At 39.2% G+C, this 20,074-nt stretch overlaps 1 protein-coding gene across 2 annotated transcripts in view; it reads right to left on the bottom strand.

Moving 5' to 3' along the window:
* Positions 1–20,074, bottom strand: part of EXTL3 (exostosin like glycosyltransferase 3) — a 149,478-nt gene that overhangs the window by 60,410 nt on the left and 68,994 nt on the right. The window lies entirely within an intron of this gene.

Genomic DNA, 20,074 nt, shown 5'->3' with positions numbered 1-20,074 from the left:
TAATATTGCTTAGTTTAGCTGTGGAATAAAATATACTTCTATCTTTCAGCTGCTTGTCTTTTATGGCAGATACAAATAGGAGGGGGTTTGGGAAAAAGGTGAAAGTGAGAGTGGAGGGAGAAGCGAGGGAATGAGAACTAATAACTTTTTTTTGGTGAAATGTAATCCACAGCTGTTGCTCAAAGGCAGAAGAAATCCACTAAAGTACTTTCAGCAGAAAGAGGGAAAGGATATCTGAAGCCTACTCCAAATGAGAATATACATTCATATAGGCCAGAAATATGAAATTTGGCTGATTACAGCTCTCCTATATCTCTTTTTTTTAAAAAAAACACCTCAAAATGACGTTATAGAGCAATGCACACCAGAACTACTAGACACAAGAACAGTTTTTCCCCGAATGCCATCACTCTGCTAAACAAATAATTTCCTCAACATTGTCAAACTATTAGCTACTACCAGCTCAATAGAATCTCTATGACTTGTGCTGAATGCTACGGGACATCAAGAAAATGCCCATTTTCAATTTGTCAGGCATTTCTAGTACAACCTAAACAGTTTTCATCATCATTCTTTCATGTTGAAAAGTGTGGATTTTGATTTTCAACTCTTCACTATTTTTCCATCTTGGGGTCACTCATGTAATGGCAGGCATGAGTTACCCCAAGATGATAGTCACTATCCTGTGTGGCTTTAAAAGGGAATTGGATAGGTTCTTGGGGAGTAGGCATATCCAGGACTCAAAAGTGATCAGCAGGCAACAGAGGAAACATTTTATGTTTCTCTTATATAAAATAGTGGATTCTAATAGTAGGACTATTATGTTGCCCTGCCTACTCCCAAACTCTCGCCATTTCACAGCTCATCCAAGCCATTAAATCCCACTTCTTTAAGATAAACTACTTGGAAGCTTCAAAGACAGCCTATTCTACCTGTTCCATAAGAATAGTTTCCCCAAAGAGTGCTAAACTAACATATAAACGCAGCAGAAAGAAAGCAACCAGCACACCTAGGTTTCTTGCCCCTCTGGGAGCTATCAAATGTGCTACTGCATGAGAGCAGGGATTAAATTATGTATTGAAGCCACTGCCAAGTGCTGTTGGAAAGGTTTTTTATCCTTGAACTCAAAGTGGGTTTTTGAAAGGCCTTATCATATAGCGCATTCTAAGCAGATGCAGGGAATAGAGCATTTCTTGGCAGGCACTTACTTCTATGTCCTTGTAGAGAAACCTGGTCATGGATATGGTCCAGCTCTTTTCACCACCAATTTTCCCTGAATAATTTCTTTCTCAAATGTCTAGTTACAAAACTCCGAGGGTCTTAGAGATGAGGATTAAACAGAAGCAGCAGTTTAAGTGAATGGTGAGAGAACCCTATGGTTGTAATTCATGATTACCTCTTTTTTTATCTATACAGGCCTGGCTCTATTTCTCCTGTAAGAGTATCTCTAAATATGAAAGTTAATAATTAAGCCTATGAATTGATCTGATTCAGAGGAATTTTTGGAACTCTTTCTTCTTGTTTTGAGCTATCGCTGTTGAAGGCATTGGCATTTCAACATAGCTTTCCCGCAGTCCTGTTTACCAGACTGAGATAGAGCTGCTTAGAGTGAATTATCCTCCAAATATATACCTTACTGCACAAAGTATATAAACCTGCCTTATATTAAAATGACTGATCCATCTATTGTTCTCCACGATTTTTATTCTGGCATGGAGAAGTGAAAATATTGGGGACTGAACTTGAGACAAATTCACATACAACATCTATGAGATACATAGGTTTGAGAATCCCAGCAATTAACAATCTAGGGTTTCATAAGGATTTGTAGTGACCAAAGATTTAAACCATGTTTCTTCCATTTTTTTTCCATTTCTCTCATTTAATTACATGGGTACCTATACTTGTACAGCAAGGATATACATATACACATAGATACCAGAGGTGGGTTGCTCCCGGTTTGACCGAACTGGTGGTGGTATTTTGGCCTGGGTCACAGAACCGGCAACAACGCAGGCTGGCCACGGCCCCGAACCAGTTCCCCGGTTGCTGCTGCTCTAATCAGAAGCTGAAGGATCAGCAGGGTAGGAGGGGGAATCTGCCTGACATTCTTGAAAGCTGCTATCATTCAAAGCAGACAATGCAGCATCATCCAGACTCATTATTAGGCATTTTCAATCCAAATGAATGAGGCTTATTTTAAGACAGTGTATGGACTCTGTACTGCAAGGCCAGGCACAGAGCAGAAATATACAAATTTCAGTGGCCATTGACCTCACTAGGTATCTGCACTTATTTTAACGATCAAGATGTGGCAGCAATTAGAAAACAAATTCCTTCTATAGAAAACTAACAGGCTTCAGGCTTTGAAAAATATTTCTACAATTGCCACAAGCCGTAAAACAAAAATGTTCAATTTAGTGGTGTTCACCCTAGCATCCTGTCTCACCTCTAATGTGGACTTTGACTTGGTTTCCCTTCTGCCTCAATGAATTCATGATTCCTATAACTTATAGTCAGAGATGCCCATCCAACAGCTGACCATCCAAGCTGCTGAATACAATAACTGCACTTATGTGTTTACTTAAAGCCGTAGCAAAGCTTATCCTGGAGAACATGCAGTCAATCCAGGCTCCATACAATATAACACATGTGCAGGATATAATGAATGCCATTGCATATGTTGACTGTGAGAAGCATGTGAAAAATATTCCAGATTTAAAATAATTCTAGACAATTTGGAGATTTAGTCATTCTTTGTTTTTTCCTTCATGGGCAATTCGCAAGGAATAGGGTGAAAAACTCCAAACAGCTCCAGCAAGCATAATGAGGAGTGAAAAATGCAGGTAGTTACGATTCAGTATTATTTAAAGAGAGACTCAGAAAGTTCCCATTCTTCAGCAAATACACATTATGAATAGTTAGGATAAACTTTAAAAGCATAGGCAAGGACAGGCCCAAAGTTGCAAATCCAGCAGAAATCCTGCATGCTCTCGATTTTTGCTCTATGCTTCTTCTATGGCATGCCTGTTCTTCCCAATGTAAACAAATTATAAAACGTTTACTTCAGGACATATCAGCTGCCAGAAACCAGCCAATTGACTATTTAGCCTCAAAGGCGAGAAGCAGCCTTTATTTATCTCCATGTTGCACCTCCAGAGAAACACAGCAAGTATTTAAATATAAAACCTAGTGAGCGCAGCAGCAGTTCCAGAATTTTGAGCACAGCTCATCTCCCTAACCAAGATACATTTCTCTTTTTTAATTTTTTACAGTGTTCTAGTAGTTTAATAAGGGACGCGATGACTCAGTGGCTAAGACACTGAGTTTGTTGATCAGAAAGGTCGGCAGTTTGAATACCTAGCACCGCGTAACAGAGCGAGCTCCTGTTACTTGTCCCAGCTTCTGCCAACCTAGCAGTTCGAAAGCATGTAAAACTGCAAGTAGAAAAATAGGGACCACCTTTGGTGGGAAGGTAACAGCATTCCTTGCGCCTTCGGCGTTTAGTCATGCCAGCCACATGACCACGGAGACGTCATTAGACAGCACTGGCTCTTTGGCTTTGAAACAGAGATGAGTACCGTCCCCTAGAGTCGGGAATGACTAACACATATGTGCGAGGGGAACCTTTACCTTTAGTAGTTTACTATGTTCTTTTGGAGCCTACTACAACCTGGCTCAAAGCTACAAAATCTTTTGAATAAAAACGGCACCAGGAGCTTCGGGGAAAGGAACATAGTTGCATGAATCAGACCAAAAGTTTATTTTCCTCTGGCTTGCAAAAAATGTAGCTCCAAGTTCTGATGAATCATTCTGTTAAGCGATCTGCATATGGCAATGCAAAGAGAAATGTTGCTATGCTGCTATGTTTGCTTCACAGGATAAAACAAGTATTATCCAATTCAAGTTCCTACCTGAGGGTGAGAACCTTCAAAATCAAAAGCTGTCTGTACAATCACCAGTGATCCATTACCTATCCATGCAGCAGATAAGGGGATCAAAGGATCCTTTGCAACACTATGCAGGGTAATTTGCACTCCCATGTTAATCTATTTCTGTGCTCAGAAATATTGGCTATTGCTGTATAGAGCAGCGGAGAGAGAGGTTTTTCTGTGGACCAGAAGAGATGTGGTTTCATGTGCTGCCTGCATCCTGCGGATGGGACTTTGCTTGTTTACGCAGCCTGATTTCTAGCATGCCCTGGACCAGTGCTGGTCCATAGACTGGGAATTGGAGGGCCCTGGTAAAGAGAACATGAACCTCAAAACCTCAGTATATCCCATAGCACCTTTTCAACTTCATCAGGGATATGTATTCACAGCAGGAAATGTGAAGCAAAGTAATACTTATTTAGATATCGACTGGAGAAAGATTGTGTCTCGGCATGCTGGTTGGAATCAAGCCTGACATTAATTCTGTCAAGGAAAGCGGTTAGAGGAAAAACTGAGCAGATTGAGACACAGAGAACTTATTTCAGTGCACAGAGATTGGCTAAACCTCACAGACAGAATCCATCACCACAAAAAAACATCTCTCCAAACCATATTTGGAGTTTTGCAATTATCTAAAAGCACAGCTGCACGGTCTGACCCAATTTAAATGGCCAGTCTGTGAATTGGTATGTCCAAATGTATCCTCTTGCGATATAAAATTGTACACAGAAAGCTAGCACAGAATACTATTCATTAGAAAGAACTGATTGATAAAATAATTGTGTCTATATGCTGTCCTGCATATTCCTGATGACTAGTGGCTAGGGGATTTAAAGCTAAACAATGCTCTTGTTTTTATTTCTTAAAAGTAGGGTTTTTTTTCATAAAAACATATTTATTTCATCCAGTTGCCTTCTGAAAAGTACCTTTGGGACAACTATGACCTTGATGATTAAGAATCTTCATAGACATTAATGGACTAAGATAAGTCCCCACTTCTTCCCTGTGTCCATTTTGCTCTCTTCCTTCCCATCTTCTCAATTTTAAATTTCTTTCAGTGTTAATATTTATTGATTTAAAGTTTAATGTTCTGTCTTGTTTTTATGGTTGCAAGCTGCCTAGAGTCACTTCCAGGCAAGGAGGAAAGAACTTTAAACAAACAAATATCAATTAAAGTGCCAAGAACTGAATCTAGAACCTTCAGCATTCAAAGCATGTCGGCTGCTTCCCCTCTTTTATTACTTGTCATGCATTGGTTCAGCAAGGCCATAAAAATGTAATACCTCATGTCACTTAACTGAATTGTAGACATGCCATCCCCCTCCCACCTCCTTTCTCATTCCCCACAGATACATGACACACATATCTGATGAATCCATTATTCCCAGTTCTTATATCACTTTATTCACCACTGAAATTGTGCATTTGGGAAATGTGTAGACATTGGTAGCCTTAACTGGGATCCTATAAAGTCCCTATAAAAAGCAAAGACGGTTTCAAAGGCAGCATCATATTAAACTAGGAAATACTGAGATGTTAGGGGGAAAAAACTCCAGATAAAAATATGCAATTTGTGCCAATAATAATGTTTTGACATATGCGCATCAATACTCGCATCAATACTGTGGTCTGCGTGTGTACACGTGTACACACACAGACACAAACACACGTTGCAGTGGCTCAGAGGCTAAGACGCTGAGCTTGTCAATCAGAAAGGTCGGCAGTTCGAATCCCTAGCACCGTGTAACAGAGTGAGCTCCTGTTACTTGTCCCAGCTTCTTCCAACCTAGCAGTTATATATATATTTGTTATATTTGTGCTGATAAATAAATAAAGGGAGACTAGTATAGATCTATACTAGTCTCCCTTTATTTATTTATCAGCACAAATATAACAAATGTAACAAAAAGGCAACAGTAAAAAATATTGGGTTTCTGTCTGGATGGTCTCTTGTGACGAGCTGAAGGACAGAGAATGGAAGTAGTGATCTTCCTCTCATATTTGGGCATACCGAGGGTTGTAAAATCTAAATAGATACCTTTCACCCTGGCTGGCTGATAAGGAGTCGAGCTCTGTGGCTCAATGGTTAACACATCTGCCTTAGAGGCAATACAGCACAGGCTCGATTCCCAGTAAGGGTATGGCTAGCTGATGAGAGCTAAATAGCTTGAAATAGATCTATACTAGTCTCCCTTTATTTATTTATCAGCACAAATATAACAAATGTAACAAAAAGGCAACAGTAAAAAATATTGGGTTTCTGTCTGGATGGTCTCTTGTGACGAGCCGAAGGACAGAGAATGGAAGTAGTAATCTTCCTATATATATGCTGGTCTTGTTGTATTCGGGTCTTTTCCTGTGTAAGATTGAGATTGTCTTGGCATATATTGTATGTATACCAGGAACAAAAGGCAGCATACACAAGGCTCCAATTTCCCTCCCACAATAGCAAAACCCTGTGAGATAGACTTAAAAGAATTACTGCTCAAAACTCACCCTGTGAGTTCAAGGCTGAGAATAATGTTGAATACAGGTCCCCACTGCCGATCCAACATCTGGACTGGTAGATCACATATTTAAATGCTGCAATTTGGGACCCCCTAGATAGCTGATTCCATCATAACCACTGAAAACAGTGACATATAATATTAACAAACCTTTAATATAGAAAAAACAATATGTATAACCTGATATGTGGTTTTATAGCTTTTTACTGTCAGAATTTGACAGGAAGCAGCTTCAGAAGAATTTTAAATGAAGAAGGTTGTACTTTTGACTATTGCAACTGAGGAAACTAATTACCTATTCCGCAAGACAAGATAGCCAATACTTGAAATTCTGTTCCTTGTTTCTGCCAATCTAACTAATCTCAAATGCAAGCAGATAAGTAAGGAGACTGCCGTTAATCTTAGTATTGTTTTCAGAGACATCTTTAATTGGGAGTTAGCATGACTGAAACAATAGACAGCATTCAAACAAGAATATATTTCTATTAATCTTTTAACCCCTTCAAGTCTTCTAACGGTAGATTTTATTATCACTGCTGAAGTGAAATCTATTGTCTAGACCTGATTTTACTGGCATTTAGGAAATTTTGGGGGGAAAAAACCCAAATGGGGAGCACGAGATAGCTCCCCAGTGTTAAGATGCTGATTTGTTCTCCCATTGTTTTGTTTTTATGTTACTATATTTGTCTTTAATTATTTTTAACTCTTGTTTTCATTATTTTAACTGGTTGTTTATTGTACCCTGGCCAGAGTCACATGTGTGGGATGGGCAGATTTATAAATCTGATTAAATAAATAAAATAAAAATGCAGATAAATACAAGCATTTCTTGTATAAGGATTTCTTTAGATAATCTGGCCCTGAACCAGATTTAAAGGCCAAAGCAAGCACTTCAATTCGGTCCAGAAATATTTAGCTAATCACTACTGAATTAATGTAGTATCTTTTGCCTATCTGGCAATAGTAGGCAACTACCGACCTATTTTCCACATTCTTGATTCTCCAGCATCTGAGGAGGATTCACAGTTTGGGGGCTGCTGTCCTTATTTTTAATGTAGAGGACATCAGTTTTTAACCACACTAATTCCCATTTTACCGCCTGCCTAAGCGGGGAGGGGGGGAAGAGTCATTGCTACCAGAAAGAATAGACATCACTGAGCAAAAAGGATCAAAAGCCTGAAGAAGAAGAAATCCTTGCATCAAATTGCCAAATTCATCAGCAGGGACCTCTCACTTGGGTTGCCCAAATATCCTCCTCCAAAGGGAGGCCTCCTGAATTAGCAAGAAGGCAATTCAGAGCTTTGTAGCTTCAGATAACAATCTCCTTCGTCCTTATCAACAGCTGTAAAGGCCAGCTGAATGAGACATTCCCCTATTTATTCCCATCCTCCTGAGTGCAACAAAGTTAAACTCACCAAACACTTTAAACCCGTCAGACTAATCCAAGCTGTACATTTTATATTACACACCATCTCGCCTGGTTTGCTGCAGGGCATATAAAAGAATGAAAAACACCAATGCCACACCCTGCTTTTAACAAGCACATAAAGCTTGAGATTTTAAAATTCTTGTGAAACTAAACAGCACCTCATGACAGAGTATACTTGTAAAATATACAGACTGTAAAATAAGAGGTAAACACACACTACTCCGTAATTCTAAAATAGTTAAGAACTATGATTTAACACTAGATAGGCACAAATGTTTGGAAAGGATAGTGGGACCAATTTTTAACATTCAATTGAAATGCAAATTAATACTTCTCCCAAAAAGTAAGATGATGTGGATGTCAGTTTGGCCCCAGGAAAAAGCATTCCAAAAATGTTAATTGTTTTTGAAATAATAACAAAAAATAAAAATAAAAAACCCACAAAAATACTTACAAGAGAAATACATGTATAGAAAATGCTTTTAAAAATGAAAATATAATTCAAGTATGTATACATTTTGAATAACTTATACAAGCTATCATTATTTAACATACTTTATTTTTTCAAATGGATCCATCTTTCACTCTACTTGTCCGTACAAAATCTACACGTATTGGCAATGTACCCATAGGTGACAAGTGCAATCAGGTCTTTAATCCACTGCATGAAAGAGCCTGTACATTTTCCCTTTCCAAAGCTGAAACTCCATGCCAGAAAAGGTGGGCCATCAATGAGAGGAGCAGGTGGAGGAGAAAGTGATGTAACATCATCAGGTAAATGCTGCTACTTATGTATTTGCATCCCATGTTGGAATGCAAATCTATAAAGAAAATAGGTTGCCCGATGGCATCGTCACATACATTGTACATCGCTGTGGTTTTTTTAAATCTTACCTGTGAAAATCAGGTTGGTAAGCAACTCAGTATTGACTTGAATGCATGTAGGAACAACTCATGTATTAATTAATGCTGAAATGAGACTGGTAGCCTATAGGCTCAGTATGACATGGTCAATAAGGGATGTTTCAGATAGAAGGCTGGCTACTGCATTCTGCACAGCTGCAGTCACCAAGTCATCCTTAAAGGCAGACCAAGATAAACTGCAGTGCAATACTCTATCTAGGAGGCAGTGGGGGGTTTCAATTTTTTTTAGAATCTATTCTGTAGGTGTGGCCTGTTTTGTGGGAGTGGTTCGGTGGTCATGTGACTGGATGGGGGTGGCTTGGCCGTCGTATGACCAGGTGGGCATGGCCAACTTGGAAAATGTGGTGAAACTTACTTAATAACGCTCTTGCTTAGCAACCAAAATTTTGGGCTCAATTGTGGTCATAAGTCCACTTTTTTCCTTCCTTCCTTTCCTTCCTTCCTTCCTTCCATCCCTCTCTCCCTTTTTCTTTCTTCCTTTCATCTCTCTCTCCCACTTTCTTTTTCTTTCTGTCTTTCTCTTCTTTGTCTTTCTCTTTCTTTCTCTCTTTCTTTTTCTATCTTTGTCTCTCTTTTTTTCTCTCACTCTCCCTCCATTCCTTCCTTCCTTCCTTGTGTGTATTTCTCCTCCTCCCTTCCTCCCTTCCTTTCTTGTGTGTATCTCTCCGCCTTCCTTCCTGCCTTCCTTCCTTACTTTCTCTCTTTCTCTCTCTCTCTCTCTCCCCCCCTCTCTCTGTCACACACATACATCGCTTCCAATTATTTTCATAGAAATATTCTATGAACTAAAAGTGGTGCCCAATAAATCCTATGATCATGGCATTCTGTATCCTACAAGCCAATTCACAGAGCTCCCAATTCAACCTCTTACCGCTTTTGGGCTTAACTGAATATGGTTAGTCATCCTGTTATCTCTTGGCCTTGGTTCCTGCCTTTTTAGCAGAGTGGCAGAGAGGACTAATTTCAAACTGTTTTTTTCCTTTTGCCGAAGCCAGATTTCTCTGCCACTCGGGGGGTGACCTGGTGGTTGTCCGAAGATGTTGGGCATGCCACGGAAGGCACGCACATCACGCATACACGTACACATACAGACACCACACTTGCCTCAATGCAAGGCACATATGTAAGGGGGATTGGATCAGCTGGGAGCCTGGCAGAAAAGAAGTCTCTGTTTCTCCTCTGCCGCGGTTCACAGAGGAAAGAGGCAGGGATGCTGTCTGGCATTCTCTTCACTTACCACTCGGCCAGTCAGCTGCAGCCCTACCTGGCTGGGTGGCTGGCCAGGAAAATGGCAAGGGGGCATGCGCCGGCCATCATTCCCGCCTCCTTCCTCTGTGAGCCAGGGCAGCGGAGAAACAGAGGCTTCTTTTTTGCCAGCTTCCCAGCTGATCCAGTCTCCCTTACACATGCGTTATGTGTGTGTGTGTGTGTGTCAGTTGCCTCGTTTCCGATGAGGGGGGAATCCATGTAGAGGGAGGAAAAATGCATGGATTTCACCCCCCCATTGGAAATGAGGCAGGTGTCAAAGAGAAGGGAGCAGCCACGTGGGCTTCTCCAATAGCCAAAGAAGGAACAGGAGGTGAGGATTTGGCTGTTGGACAAGCCCATGTGACACACGGTTGCTCCCTTCTCTTTGACAGCCACCTCGTTTCCAATGGGGGGGGGAATCCATGCAGAGGGAGGAAAATGCATGGATTTCTTCCTCATTCCCATTGGAAACCTAGCGACTGTCAAAGAGAAGGGAGCGTGTGCCATGTGGGCTTTCCCAATCCTCCACTTCGGCAAAGGAAGTGGGTGGGCGGGTCAAGCGAATGAGCGGCCATATGGGAGGGAATAAGCGGGAGAGGGGCAGACTGGGGGGGGGAGTGTTCTGGTACAGGGCCTCCGGAAGCTCAGGTACGGGAAGGAATGCTAAATTTCACGAAGTGGTAGACGCATATTGGTGCGTACCGGCTGAAACCCACCCCTGCCAGAAGGCTACCAGAGAGGAGACTGTTGTAGCCAAGTCATCCCTGACATAAGCACTGCTATTTCTCCTTGCTAGCTTCTATAATTACACCTATCCAAGTACATAAGAAATCAAATCTATTGCCTCTTCAGGAAGAGAACTAATCTGAAAGAGTTGCTGAATACACCTCACTGTGATAATAGGAAAAATGTTGCTCAATTCAATTCTCAAGTAGTAGTAATAGTAGTCTCTCAAGACTCTTTTTTCCGCTTATGCATGTGTGTGTGTGTGTGTGTGTGTGTGTCTATAGTGAATATATTTTTTTCTTTTGAGAGTGGGCATCAGTATTTCATGTTTAACATATGCCAGTGTGTACACAGAAAGCAGTTATTCACATATAACACTTGTAATGATTTTCTCAATATCCATTCCTAAGGGCTTGGCCATTTTTTGGTCTTTAACTGTTACTACAGGACTTAAAGCATGTTGTAATAAGTTTATTTCTTCACCCCTGACATTGCCCTGCTCCCATAACTATATTAATCACAACATGATGCAACGGGGCCCAACCATTATTACCCCAAGATTTTTCTCACTTGTTGGTCCTTGTTCCTTCTGTATTGATCTCAACTTTTCAAACCACCACTCATCAGTTATATCACTCTTTATGCCTAGCATTGTTTTTCTAAGATCCCAGGAAAGGGAAAATTCTTCGCCAGTTACTGATGGCTAACAATTGCCTTTCCTGGGTCATCCTCCTCTGCATCCTACTGGAAAAACAAAAGGAATCTCTTTAATTGTTCAGAAGACCTTCCTGTCATTGCTTTTCTACTTAGAAATTGTAATAAAAGTTTAACCTAGGGGGGGAAATGAAATGAAACTCATATTTGTATTTCTGTAAATTATCCTACCCAATTCTATTCCACAAAGTATTACTTTTTAAGCTGTTGTTATGTCCTTCATCCTTGTTTTTGAGCCACGGTGGTGCAGTGGTTAGAGTGCAGTACTGCAGGCTGATCACCGGCTGCCAGCAGTTTGGCAGATTGAATCTCACCAGGCTCAAGCCTTCCATCCTTCTGAGGTTGGTAAAATGAGGACCCAGATTGTTGGGGGCAATAGGCTGACTCTGTAAACCGCTTAGAGAGGGCTGTAAAGCACTATCAAGCAGTATATAAGTCTAAGTGATTGCTATTGCTATTCTCTTACTAGGTTAACACAACTGCAGTGTTAGCATCATATAGTATTAGGTTCTACATCGGTATGTTTAGCAGTGAAGTAAATGCAGATATAGATAACTCAATACTGGGAAAATAAAGCTCTGCTCTTAGACATTGCTCTTTTTTAAAAAGAGTTATCTTTATTGTTCCTTAAAGTTTTCATTCAAATAACATATACTTTCTCTAACTTGATCCTGCATATTTTATCTCTTGGCAAATTCAACCATGTGGCAGGTTTCCAAGTGAACAGAGGATGATGAGTCTGCAAATTTGAAATGAAGGGTGTACACATAGAGGCATTTTTAAAAAAAATATGAAAGATGCTATTGTTCATTATGTCAACAATAAAAGCCCAAAGGCTTGCAAAAAAAAATCTAAACTGGCCATCTCGGTAGATTTAAAGGTTGATGCAGCATGAGAATTATTGGAAGCAGACTTATAACCATACATAAGATTGTGCCTCAGTTCAGAGTTCATTAAAAAGAGGCATTCCATAATACATGAAAAAACAGAAACACAGCACCTCTGGGACTCATTAAAGCAGGAACCTCTATATCACGGAACATAGGATTACTAGGGAGAAGTTTCTGCAACAGCCATGCAAGCCTGGAAAAAGATGAGGCTATTTTAAAAAGATGCTCCATTCATGCAACAGGGCATTCCAAAACACCTCTTTGCAAATGAATTCAAACCACTGCACAGTGCAAAAACAAATATTTTTATTTATTTATCAAATGTATATGTTGCCCATCTGCCAAGCCACATTCTTAATGTAATTTTGTTCTCTTTCACTTTCCATGCTTACAAAAATAATAATAAAAGCAAAATTCTACAGCAATTTAGGAAAGTAGCAGCAGCACATACCCACACCTCCAAAAGGAAAATCTTAAAATAAAATAAGCCAAAATTGCCTTGCACTATTACTATTCCCACCACTACCTTTGAGGATTTTAATATTACTATGATGTAAGTACCGTATTTAGAATATTAGCATTTGAATAAAACAGTCTAAAACAGGTGGTTTTAAAAAAGTGTTGTTTCTTTAATTTTGAAAAGCCAGTCTGCTCTGAGCATCAATATCTGATTTCAAGAGCCCTTAGATCTCTTGGCAGCCACCATCTGGAACAGCCATACTGAGCTCCACAGCTCCAAAACAGCATTTTTTATGTAAAGTTAATAAGGACTAGAAATCTCAGTATTCAATAATAAATGCAGAAACTGCCTGGAAGAGAAAGCTCAAGGAAAAAAAGAACTATAGCATTCTCTTGCTATAATGAATTTTCACATTTTTCTAAATACGGATTTCCTCCTGCTTTTTTCAACTGAAATAAATTGATATTCTATTCCTTGTGCTACCTTTATTACAAATGGAATTTCCCCTTAAGATATCCTCTGTTAAAATAATGATATCTGAATGTCCCTCACCTTTTATTTTTAACTTAATTGATATTGGAATCACTGACCTATTTTAAATTATAACCATGGTTGGAAATGTTCATAAGCTGTCCATGTATGGCGATGATATGCTATGTTTTATCAATACCACATGCATGCATACATACATGTATACATATGTATGAAATTGTTCTTTCTGCAGTCCTTACTATCTGGAGTCTGTAGCTGTCCTGTTTAGTTGCTATACCATACCAGACAGTTATAGAAGTACAAATCCAAGGAAAGCTTTGTGTATATTTTACATAATTATCCAGCAATTATTTAGTAATGTCAATGAGGCAATCCTATTTGCTTTATTTACTTTCCTTGGATTTGTACTTCTATAACTGACTGGTATGGTATAGCAACTAAACAGGACAGCTACAGACTCCGGATATAAGGACTGCAGAAAGAACAATTTCAACCAGCCTGCCTTCTACACAAGACCTGTATATGGTGCAGGTTAGAAGGAGGGCTCAGAAAATATCTATAGACCCCTCATATCCTGGACATAATGTCAGGCCTGCAGTTATATCCCTTTTAGGATCTTTGGCCTGCCGCACTCTCTCTTATTTCATTATGCTGTTTCATTAGTGTAGTAGTTGGGAGGGGGGAATAGAAAGGAGTAGAATTGTGGAATGTGTTGTTGTCATTTTTTTCTAGAAGCCCAAGGTCATATTTTGTCTCTGCACCTCTGCACCGGACCAGAAGCAGTTGGGTGGAGATGCCAGCATGGAAGAAGAAGATTGGACCATGTGATAGATTTGTGGGTGTGGGGACAAGATCATGAACTTTCAAGTGGGTGGAAATCCGATGTAACTCCCAGAATTGGGATTCCACAGTATGATGCCAACATGTCTGTCTTATTAAATTGGAACTTTAAGGATAGCTCTGCCTTGGACTCTGATTTAATTCTGCATGATGTTTGGAACGCTGACACATAAACTGTTTCAACTCCTCTCCTCAGGATGCCCCTATAGGGTATTGCATGTGAGAAACAATTAGACACACAGACAGTGTTTTCCCTCATGCCATTACTCTGCTGAATATCTAATTCTCACAATACTGTCTAATGTCTATGTGTATTTACCCATGTTGTATGGATGTAGTATTATTATTATCCTTCTTGTCTTCCTTATAACTCCTGTTTATTGGTATTATGATGATTATGATTACTCTGCTGCTTTGCATGTACATTGAGAGTTTTTGCATCAGAGACAAAATCCTTGTGTGTCTAATCTCATGTGGCCAAATATTCCATTTCATTTTTTTGTGCCTATTTGAACCCAGAAATTTCTGGCATTTTTACAAATTCACCAGGCATGGTAAAATGACCCTTCATATTTTTCACATTTCCAATGTAAATTTGAAATAACTGTATACATTCTAGACAATTTTTCTGACGTCATATACCAACAATACATCATTTTATACAAAAACCTCTTAGATTATAGACTGATGTAAATTTCAATCTTTTTAAACACATATTTTCCCACTATTCCATCAATTCTTAGCCCACTTTATCATACCTTTTCACTTGTTCTTCGGTTTAAAATTTCAAATTTATACATTTTGATAATGTATATTGCTCAACATGTTCATCATTTGCACATACTTCAAATTCTGTCTTCTGATGCTCAATTCCAAATGTCTGCCTTAACGTTTTCTTAACCTTAACCTTCATACAAAAGTTCAGTTATATAAATTGGTGGTTTAAGATCTTCAAAATTTGTTCAATAGGTTTCAGGAATGGTACAACGAAGTGTGCCAGTGGAATCTTTGCCACTTGTGACTCGGATTATAGGCTCACAAGACCCAAACTCCTTCGTATTAAAAGTAGGAACAAAAGTAGCATTCTCTTCAGTGTATAAATTAGGGAAGAAACATTCTCACTAATCGGCCAAGAAAACAATTCATGGAATCCTTTTGAGTATCCATTCTTATTATATCACTATCCTAATGTATGTTTTAGGAAACTGAAATCAGTTTGCATTAACCCTCAGATATTGTGGAAAAGACAGTTCCCACATCTCAGGTAACTCATCACTTTAGATAGACTAAGCTGGGATAGTCCTGTCTTGACACAATAACAGCAGAAGCACTTAGACCAGTGGTTTCCAATCTTTTTTTGGCCATGCCCCACCTAAGCATCTCTGAAATCCTGATGCCCTTCCCCCCCATGACATATAATTCTTACTTTACTCAAAAAATGAATTCTACTCACAGGGAGGAAGCCTAAAAGGCCATTAACTTGGTTTAAACAAGGTTCAAATTGTCCCCATTAAAAATCAAATTGTCACACAGTCATCACATTGTCACAGTGGTGTGTTGGCCCCACGTTGGGAACCACTGACTTAGACTTATATACTGCTTCATAGAGTTTTAAAGCTTTTTCTAAGCGGTTTACAGAGTCAACATATTGCCCTCAACAATCTAGATCCTGATTTTGACCAACCTCGGAAGGATGGAAGACTGAGTCAACCTTGAGCTGGTTGGGATCAAACTCCTGGCAGTGGTCAGAGTTAGACTGCAATACTGCATTCGAACCACTGCACCACCACAACTCCTGGTGATAGCTAGCTAGCACTGATGGTGCAAGCATAGGAGAAGCTTTCTACTCCTAGCAAAGCTTTTGCAGCAACATCTTTAACTATTTGGAAGATTCTGAGTACTATTCAAAGGCAAGTACATGCAGTTCATGTTCAATAAGCAAATCTTAAAAATCACTAAGTAAAATGGACCCCAGGGGATTCAAAGCTTATCTTTGAAATCAACGTTCCAGTTATACAGTATTACATGTTCCTAAGCTGCCTAGAGATGATACAAGAACTACTCTCAACTGGGGACAAAGTATTCAAACATTTTGACGAAGAGGTTGTGCTATATACCGAGAACTCTATTCCAGTGTTGATTTAAAAGTGTGGGAAGGCCTCCAAAAACCTGAGCCATCTGAAATGAATCTCATTATTCTGAAGTCATCAAAAATTAATCCTATGAGATAAAGTACAGGATATCCTGGGGAAATAAACAAATAAATTGTACAAGACTCTGGGGAGAATTACAAAAAGAAACAAAGAGGCTTCCTTTTCCTCCAATTCATCCTGTTCAAGAATACATTTTCCTTCATCTGCATTTTTATCTTTTCCCTCTTTTAGGCCTATCTCTCATGCTGTCCTAATGCCAAGGTTTAGTGTTTCATCCCAAGTAAAATTACTCTATTCCACAAAAACTCACAGGTTGCTCAAAGAACAGCAGCTTTGTAACATTCCCCTTTACTCTCTTTAAACTGTCATACTGTACCTACACTACTTTCTGTACACCACAGTATATGAACACCCTGTTTTCCCCAAAATAAGACCTCCCTGGATAATAAGCCCAATCAGGCTTTTGAGCACACGCACTAAAAAAAGCCTTCCCCAAAAATAAGCCCTCCCCAAAAATATTGCAACACAGCAGCAGTCATGAAGTGACCACGCTCGCTGCCTCCTGCCACCTCAAAAATAATAAGACCTCCCCGAAAATAAGGCCAGGGAGTCAAAAGAAAATAAGGCACTGTCTTATTTTCAGGGAAACACGGTGCCTAATTAAACCCCAAACACAAATTTCTTCATTTGGGGGCCTGACAAATAATAATCAGTGGGACAGCTGAAAAGTCATTCCAATCCCTGACATAGAACCATCTATGGTACAAATCTTGAAATATGACCTGTGATAAATGACCCTGCTAGTGACTAGCTGGCTGGAGACAGATGGACCAAAAGTCAAGTTTCAAGTTACCTCTCAATATGTTTACATATATCAGGTGGTCTGCTAATTAAATTATCTTTATGAGGCTCTCTACTCCTTAAAGCCATTTTTTTATGTTCTGTTTGTACTTTCTCTAATCCATATATATATATTGAACTTTAAGCCCAAAACCCAGCCTGAAGATGGTGAGGGAGACCTCGCTGAAACATTGCCAAGACAATCTCAATCTTACACGGGAAAAGACTCGAATACAACAAGACCAGCATACATACATATATACATACATAAAAAACCTGCATAATGGGCATCATGACCAAAATGTAAGCCTTCAAAACTGCTTTACTCTATTCTGCTATTTCTTCTGTTCAATCAAAGACTTCTTCAAATAATTTCTTTTTTGAAGGGAAGCCAAGATCTTTGTCCAGAGTCCTTGCCCTATTGCACTTCATTCTGTTCCCGCAGCCTCTTTATTTAGTCGATAGGTAGGACAGGCATTTCTTTTGAGCTGAAAGAATTTCCAAAATAAGCAGGAACCATAAAAGGAATGAAAGGTTTCACAAGAATACCAGCTTCGTTTAGACCCCAGGATGCAGTCAGGCCAGCTCATAATGATTGCAATAACACCTATTTAACTCAGTAATCTTAACTCCAATGAATATAAATGAACCTTCATTTCTTTGGGGAGAAAATTGTGATCAAAATAATAGAGATGCAATGTGATCTGCAGAAACATTATGTGCAGTTGCTAGTTGTGTGAAGAGATAAGAAAACATGCTGAGCAAACAAATCTTACTCATCTCATTATTAGAAGTCCCACTTGCGCCGGATTCAGAGACTTTCCCAGGCAGATGCATTCCTGCTGCCATGAGAAGTAGAAACCTTTGTTTATATGATTCTGACTTTTTAAAAAGACAAACGATACTCTTATTAATCCAAACTTCCAGTTCGGTTAGGAAGACAGGATGGTTGACAGAATGAAGGATGGAAAATGTGGTCTAGCGTGTGTATACATGTGTACAGGGTTTTTTTCTTCTTCTCCTATTTACTCTTTTCTAAAATGTATATTGTTTTATATTTTATTTGTATTATATTATTTCTTACATGTATGTATTTATGTATTACAAAAGTTACAAACACAATAGGTCTTTCACGGTTGTAACCAGCAGTGGGATTAAAAAACTTTTTACTACCGGTTCTGTGGGTATGGCTTGGTGGGCGGGGAAGGACATTGCAATATCCCCATTCCCTCCCCATTCCAGGGGAAAGATACTACAAAATCCCCATTCCCTCACCACCCCATTAACCTGCTTTCCAACTCCGTTCTCCTGTGCAGGGCAACAAAAGAAGACCCAGCCCATTAGCTGGGACTCGGGAGGCAGCAAATAAATCAGGGGCGGGGCCAGCCAGAGGTGGTATCTGCCGGTTCTCCCAACTACTCAAAATTTCCACTGAACCAGTCAGAGCCATCTGAAAACCACCTCTGGCTGTAACAAATTAGAAAATGAGATTAATTCTAGTTAAGTTCACCCTTCTGTTTTGAACCATACCCTTTGGATGACTTGCATGCCTCATCAGAAACATGCATGACTGTAATTTTTAAGTTGGTAGTTCAAGGCCAGCATTGTTTTCTGCCCTGGGTAAAACATCTGGCTTCCACACACTTCGGAGGGGGGGGGGAGAGGAGGAAATAGGTAGCTTCCTCTCTATAATTATTAACAAGGAACACAAAGCCAAACAAGCACAACTGACATTTACTTAATGGCACTGTCCTCCTCTCAGCTCAGAAGCAGTAAAGTTAGCACTGGATTGCTGCATCTGTCTCAAAATACAATTCAGTACAAACAAAGCAAACAAATCAGAATTCAGGATACAGGAACCCACCGCTACTCCTAATGTTTTGCATGGACAGCGACACATGAATCTATGAAAATGAATTAAGTGTTAGCAAATATTTTCTCCTAATACTCTCAGTCATTAAACGGCACACGGAAATAATGGGGGGGAGGGTATAGCTGGAGATGTTTCATGTTACATGATTTGTTACAAAGATCAACTGATCACTGGGAAGCAGGGGAACAGTAGAAATCAAGTGGAAAGGAAAATGGAATGAAATTAGGAGTATGGTACTCTGTATTCTCATCTGAAGTAAACAAGAGTACTTTGAATCTGACATGGACACCCTCACTGTAGAGCTGGCATTATAAAGGCTCAGGAAAATATAGTTTTGAATAAAATAGATGTTCAGAAAGTGGTGATAGGGCAGCTAAGAATGAGAACTAAATAAGATAAGGCACATACGACTTCGTGACTATATGACATCTGCTAAGAAATTCCCATGTTCGAAGACTACAATTTGCATCTTTCTAAGTGCAGTAAAGGTGACACTAAAGCTTATAAATAGCTACAACTGCACAAATATCCAAGGGAATGAATTACTACTGAGAGAATCTGAATTAAAATAAGTGGAAGAAGCAGAAATTATACTATTGCTCTGATATACTACTAAGTAAAATGAGAAGATGTAGATGATGCCCCTCACAATAAATCACACATTTTAATTACCTTGACATCTGCCAGAACAATAATTCTACAAAGGATGATCTTTCTAGTAAATTCCTAACTTCCCCTAAAAATAACTTTCTCTATCAAAGGAGTCAGGAAGTCAAAGGGGGAACAGCTATCTCCCATAAAATGTTAATCAACAAGGAAGACAACAGATAAAGCAGGAATAGGTGGTTTGGAAGGCAAAATAATTGTATTGATAAGAGTTCTTGATTTAAAAAAAAAACCCAAAACCGTAAATTTAGTCAACAATGTACCTTGAGATTCAAATTTCTAATGATTAGTTCAATTATATCCAGATTTTATTTATTTAAAATTAATTATTTCATATAATTAATTAGTTACAGATTATATTCATTTATATTTATGTAATT

This window comes from Thamnophis sirtalis, unplaced genomic scaffold (assembly GCF_051295495.1).
Source record: "Thamnophis sirtalis isolate CommonGarterSnake01/CBP01778 unplaced genomic scaffold, rThaSir2_p1.2 scaffold_6, whole genome shotgun sequence".
NCBI lineage: Eukaryota > Metazoa > Chordata > Lepidosauria > Squamata > Natricidae > Thamnophis > Thamnophis sirtalis.
Note: the sequence above shows the minus strand (reverse complement) of the source record. Positions and strands in the feature narration are given on the sequence as shown.